Source organism: Cebus imitator, unplaced genomic scaffold, assembly GCF_001604975.1.
Source record: "Cebus imitator isolate Cc_AM_T3 unplaced genomic scaffold, Cebus_imitator-1.0 Scaffold83, whole genome shotgun sequence".
Classification (NCBI taxonomy): domain Eukaryota; kingdom Metazoa; phylum Chordata; class Mammalia; order Primates; family Cebidae; genus Cebus; species Cebus imitator.
The window spans coordinates 475,417-482,326 of record NW_016107398.1 but is presented as its reverse complement, the minus strand read 5'-3'; the positions used below and the strand labels follow the sequence as shown (position 1 = coordinate 482,326).

Genomic DNA, 6,910 nt, shown 5'->3' with positions numbered 1-6,910 from the left:
TATACATTTAACTAATCACCTTCTTTTTCTTTTTTTCTTTTTTTGAGATAGAGTCTTGCTCTGTCACCAGGCTGGAGTACAGTGGCACAATCTCAGCTCACTGCAACCTCTATCTCCCTGGTTCAAGTGATTCTCCTGCCTTAGCCTCCTGAGTAGCTAGGATTACAGTCGTGCACCACCATACCCAGCTATTTTTTTTTTGTATTTTTAGTAGAGACAGGGTTTCACCATGTTGGCCAGGAAGGTCTTGATCTTTTAAACTTGTTTTCTGCCCCCCTCAGTCTCCCAAAGTTCTGGGATTACAGGCATGAGCCACCATGGCTGGCCAATCACCTTGATTTCTTAGGGCATTTTACAGTTTACTCTGTTCTTGAGTCCCTCTGTCCTTCTTTTTCCTTAGCTGTTGTGATACTATACACTCTCTTAGTGTCTTGTACCTTGCTGTCCCTTTTCCAAGTCTTTCTTTACTGGCTTTTCCCATCTAACCTATAAATATTGAAGTTTCTGTGCATGGTTCTGGGCAGGGAGTCTGGGAAGCACTGCATCCATGGCCAGCCACCTCATGCTCAACAGTGGCACCAGGATGGCCATCCTGGGGTGGGCACCAGAAAACCCTTCCAGGCCAGGTGACCACGGCTGTGAAGGTGGCGACTGATATCAGGTACCACCACATCAACTGAGCCCAGGTGCCAGAATGAGAATGAGATGGGGTGGCCATTCAGGAGAAGCTCAGGGGGCAGGTGGTGACACATGAGGAACTCTTCATCATCAGCAAACTCTGCTGCACATACTATGGGAAGAGGGTGGTGAAAGGAGCCTGTCGAAAGATGCTCAGTGACCTGAAGCCGGGCTGCCTGGACTACCAGCTTGTTCACTGCCCGGCCAGCTTTAAGCCTGGGAAGCAATTTTTCCCATTGGCTGAGTTAGGCAAGGTAGTTTCCAGTGACACTGACATTGTAGACACATGGGTGGCCACGAAAACCTGGTGGATGAAAGGCTGGTGAAAGTTACTGGCATCTCCACCTTCAACCAGCTCCAGGTTGACAGGATCTTAAACAAACCTTGGTTAAAGTATAAGCCAGCAGTTAACCAAATGGAGTACCACCCGTGCCTCACTCAGGAGAAGTTATCCAATACTGCCAGTCTAAAGGCATTATGATGACTGCCTTTAGCCCTGTTGGCGCTCCTAACAGGCTCTGGGCCACGGCTGAGGATCTTTCCCTCCTGGAGGATTCCAAGATCAAGATCATAGCCAGGTGCTCCAGGTTCTGATCCAGTTTCCCAGACAGAGAAAATTGGTGGTGATCTCCAGGTCTGTGACACCAGAATGCATTGGTGAGTCACAGACTTTGAACTCAGCAGCCAGGATGTTACCATCTTATTCAGCTACAACAGGAACTGAAGGGTCTGTGCCTTGGTGAGTTGTGCCTCTTACAAGGATTATCTCTTGTAATCCTTGAATTTTGAAGGGGTGGATACCTGCTCATCCCAGTGACCTACACTTGTTTTTCCTGCCTCATTTTTTTTCTTGCAAATGTAGCATGGCCTGTGTCACTCAGTGGTGGAACAACAAACTGTAGACTCACCAGCCAGGGCCTGTCTAGCTTGATGTTGGGTCTGAGGACCAGTGTCAGTAGAGTAGAAGCCTATTCCAGTTTCTTCTGCTCTTCTTTTTGCCCAACTGGGGAAAGTGCAGCCTGCATACCTTTTTTTGACCAAGGAGAAGCAAAATCTACAAGGTCAAAATAGTGCCATTAACAGTCATGTTTTGACTGCCTGGAACATTTCAGCAAGGCTTCTCTTTGCCTCAGAAAAAAAGTGCTGTTATGAGCTTAAAAATTTTTGGCATTTCTCAGGGATATGTACTACCCTTTTAACTTCCACTCCCCCATTTTCTTCAAACCTCCATCCTTGTATTAGTGTGTGTGTGTGTGTGTGTGTGTGTGTATGTGTGTGTGTGTGTGTGTGTGTGTTCAGTTATAGGAATTTGGATGTGCAAAAGTGTGAATTTCTTTTTTAAACATTTCTCATGTTCTCATTTCTGCTGATAGTAATAACTCAGTTACTTTGGCTCAGGGTTTCTCAACCTCAATACTCTTCACATTTTGGACAGGATAATTCTTTGTTGTGAAGGTTGTCCTACACATTGTGGGAGTTTAGCAGCATCCCTGTCCTCCACACATGAGATGAAAGCAGCCTCCTGCCCTTCTTCATTGTTCCAACCACAAAATGTCTCCAGACCATATCAAATGTGCCTGAAGGTGTAACATTGTCCTTGGTTGAGAATCACTGCATTTAGCTGAAACTCAGTCTCTTTGGGAGTACCCAGTCATTTTGTTTCACTTCACCTTCCTTTTCCTTCCTATCTCCCCAGGAGTGGTCAGAGGATCTGGAGGACTTATGCATAACCTTGACATTGGCAGAGAAATCTTTGGCCTGTAATCGCTTCTGCGCTGGCATCCACTGTTGATGTCACTCAAAGCCTGTTCTCTCAACAGGCTCACTGAAGGACAATTGCTCTGCTGGGTTTTGCATCTCTCCTGTAGCTTTCCTATGGTCCCTGCCTCAACACTGGCTGGTGGCTGCCTAGCTTCTGAAACCAGCAACATTTTTCCATCTCATCTCTGACTGTGGCTGCCCATTCCACAGCCTCTACTGTGGGAGTCTCTCTTCCTCTTCTGCAAGTCGATACTTCAGCCCCCTCTGTGCACATTCAAGTCCCTGATCACTTGCAGGGGCTCCTTCAAGGTGGTGTCTGTGTATGAGGTGGGGGCTCATCTCCTTTCTCCTTGCACTTGCCTCATCCTTTCCATTTTACTGCAGGTACTCCACGTTGGCATAGGGTGCCTTGGAGGGTGGCTTCCTCCCAGCAATTCAGACACAAAGTACTCTGCTGTCTTGTCTTCCTGCATCTTTCTGGGGATTTCCATCACTCCTTCTTTCCTAGGGTTTTGGACCCAGAGGGAGCAGCATGTGGAACCCTTTTACAGAGACCACCTCACTAACTCCGTTTAGCTGATTGACTCTCCCTGTTCTCTCCAGCTCCCTTCCTCCAGTCTTCTTATCATCTCTCTATATTTTGGGACAAGTACTTTTGCAATCAGAGATTAAACTTTGTCATATAAACACAATATTCTGAGTTGCTTCGTGTACTTTTCCTCTGGAGCTTAAGAGACCTTCCCCCACCTCCTCAAATCTGTCTCTGCCGTAGGCCTAAAACTTGTTTTGGAACTCAACATAGGCTTTCAAACCCACTGTTTGATTCTTTCATTCGTCCTGGGATTTGGGGTGTTCCTTCTTCACTGGGATAATAAGACCTAGCGTTAAAGTTCAGTAGAAATGACAGAAGTATCAGACAATAAAAAGAAATTACCAAGAAGAAAAAAGATATAAACTATTATTCCCACTACATATGTCTGATTGTTTTGTTTTTGTTTTTCTTTTTTTGAGATGGAGTCTTGCTCTGTCACTCAGGCTGGAGTGCAGTGGTGCGATCTCAGCTCACTGCATCCTCTGCCTCTGGGGTTCAAGTGATTCTCCTGCCTCAGCCTCCTGAGTGGTTTGGACTATGGGCTCGTGCCACCACCCTAATTTTTTGTATTTTAGTAGAGACGGGGTTTCATCATGTTGGCCAGGATGGTCTTGATCTCCTGACTCATGATCTGCCTGCCTCAGCCTCCCAAAGTGCTGGGATTACAGGCATGAGCCACCATGCCCGGCCATATGTCTGATTGTTTAACTTTTGCATTGTCTTTTGCAAAAGCCCTGTTTAGGACTCACCAAACATTTCATTTCCAACAGAGCTTAATCTTTTTGGAGGCAGAAGGTAATACTACCTATTGCTAGCTTTAAATGGGAGTTTGGGGATATGAGGGTCACAGAGAGAGAATTACTGCCCTCTTCCTCCAAACTGTGGAGCTGATCATGCCATAAAACAGTTTCAGTCATCAGGAATCAGCTTCGAGAGGAACCACTGGTGTAGAACTTTCAGTCTATGTGGACATAACCAATAAAAAATTTGGAGGGGGTGTAAAGTGTATGTATATATGTTTAAAATGTTATTGGCAAAGCCTGGTTGTTTTACTGCCAGTAATGGTCATTCATTTTTTCCCCTATAATTCTATTCAGCTTCATTCTGGACTGATTCAACTAGGAAGCCGACACAATGTCAACCAAAAATCATTTTAATCTCCAAGTCCCATAAAACAATATAAGATACTCATATAACTCACTTTCCTGGAATGAAGTTTATGGCAACTAAAGTGCTTCCAATTTTATTTTTAGAAACTGGTTCATGCATTTTACATTGAATTAAGTCTAGTTCTTTTCTGTGACAGTTGGAGAGATATTTTAACTCTCAGCCAGTGGGCAAAGAATAATTTGTTTCTGATCTACATTTTTGCTTTGAAAAAACCATCGACTATTAATAAAACAAATGATGTTTTCTTTTTCTTGAGAAGCCACAACCTGCACATCTTCTGCTTGACAATCTGAGACAAAACAAATATGATAAAATAGATTTTATATTACAATGAGCCAGCCTGACATGGAAGTCAGAGGACTGGTCCTGAAGAGTGACAATTACATTTACTGCATTCCAGAATCAGCAATGCATTATGGTCTCTGCCTGCAAGTGCTGCTGAATGGCATTTCAAAGCCCTTGCAGATTCATATATAGCCTTTCAAGATGAACTGCACATGAGCTGGTTCCTAAACCTCAAAACTACTGCCGACAGACAAAAGCGTAATTTAGAAAAGAATCTCCCATAAAAATACACAGATGAAATATAGGTTGAAAATGCTGTGTAATTAATGGTACATTACTGGTCATTACCGGTGTGTTAAGAGTCTGCTCTGATTAAGGAGATAATAAATCTTCAAGGAATTAAGTAATTCATAAAAGGCAAGATGACACTTAATGTTGGATTTCTACGTCCCACTAGGAAAAACCAAAAAACACATTCTATGTGGGTAATGTAAAAAAAAAAAAGAAAGGTGTTTCTTGAAAGAGGATAAACACTGACTATCATATTTGCTTCAAATGTGGAGATCAAATAACAAGTAAATCTTTGATAAACCCCTTGCAGTCTGGAACCAGCTCAGAAAAAAACAGAAAGGAGAATTTAGAAAAGCCACAAGGATGAGAACTGTGGGCTGATAGATGACAACCCCCAAAATATGACTGCTGAAGAGGTTTAGATGCAAACCTCAAACCACTTGTATTAACTAATTGACCCTTAGCATGTGCTATTGATCAATCATTTATATCCTGACTGGTGAGTTATTTTAAAATGATCGTTTTTATGATTGTATTTATTTTCCTCAACTTTTTATTTTGGAAACTTGCAAACCTCCAGAAATGTTAAAAGAATAGTAGGATAAACACCCTCATATCCTTGACCTACATTTGCCAATTGTTAACATTTTATCACATTTGTAATAAATTTGTGCACTCTTTGTATATATTTCCCCAATCATTTGTAAGTAAGTTGCAAATATTAGAATCTTCCTGTTCTACATACTCGGGAGTATATCTCTTAAGACCAAGGACATCCTCTCACATAGCCACAATACTGTTATCACACCAGGAAATTTAACATTGTTATAAATTTACTGTCTTTTATACAAAACATATTTGCATTTACCAAATTGTTTCCAAAATGTTCTTTATAGGGTTTTTTTTTTCTGATCTAGGACCATCAAGAATCATGCACTGTATTTGGTTGTCCTATATCTTTTGCCTTTTAACTTAGAACAAGGGTGAGCAAACATTTTCTGTAAAGGACCAGATATGAACACAAATATTTACATATAATATAAATAACATATAATCATATAAATATTTTAAGCTTTGCAGCCTATACTGTCTCTGTTGCAACTGCTTAACTGTGATCTTGTAGCACAAAAACAGCCTTAGACAATATGTAAAGGAATGAATGTAATTTTGTTTCCATAAATTCATATAATTTTCAAGTGCCACAAAATTTTTTTCATTTTTTTCCAGCCATTAAAAAATATACAAATCGTTTGTAGATCACAGGTCATCAAAAGCAGTACATGGAGGAATTTGTCCTACAGATCATAATCTGATGATACTATATCTAAAACAATCCTCTGCCTTTTTTTAAAAGGAAACATTTTACTGAAGTATTTGGAAATGTACACACTTTTAAGTGGACAGCTCAATGATTTTTCACAAATTGTTACATGGTCATGTAACACAACTCAGAGTAGGAAATAACTGTGACTTTATTTTTTTAAAAAAATACTCCACTTATTTGTGTCATGTATGTGGGTTCAAAGGTGGTTAGCACCAGATCTAAGTATGCTATTATAGAATCCTTCCAGAAATGGTTTTAACTGATATTATCAGAGTCCTCATCCTCTGTCTACACAGAAGGAGATCTGCAGTGATCTGAATATCTCAGCCTTGACAACAATCCTGCCTTATGGGCCAGGCCAGCTAATATGTGTGACAAAGTCATGCAATGGGACCATTTCAGAAAATACGGCAATTCCTGTAGATACCATGAGTGATTTTACCCCTTTTTATAGAGCTCTCTTACGGCTCTCAGCATTACCTCAGAGGGTGCCCAGGCCTAATAGGAAGGAAGTTGGTGCTTTCAGAATGGATCTAAGAAATGGTAGAAGTCAGCAGGGTCTGGGATCTGGGGGGTCTGGCTTTGTTCACAGGCTGGAGGGAAGCCAGGAGCTGTCTTGCCTGGCGGGTAACTGGTTGATGAGACCACTTAAGACAGTTCTTTACTTTGTTTGCTGCATTTTATTTACCATGGGGTGCACGATTTCTTGGCTTTGTAAAAGCAAAACTTGGAAAGTTTCCTTTAGACATGTGAATGGTCATGAGTGACTCATGGGATCTCCTCCTTATGCAGAAATAAGCTGCCTCACA

At 41.6% G+C, this 6,910-nt stretch overlaps 1 pseudogene; it reads left to right on the top strand.

Moving 5' to 3' along the window:
* The first annotated feature begins 964 nt into the window (after positions 1-964).
* LOC119472051 lies at positions 965-1,453 on the top strand (annotated as a pseudogene).
* Positions 1,454-6,910: the final 5,457 nt, after the last annotated feature.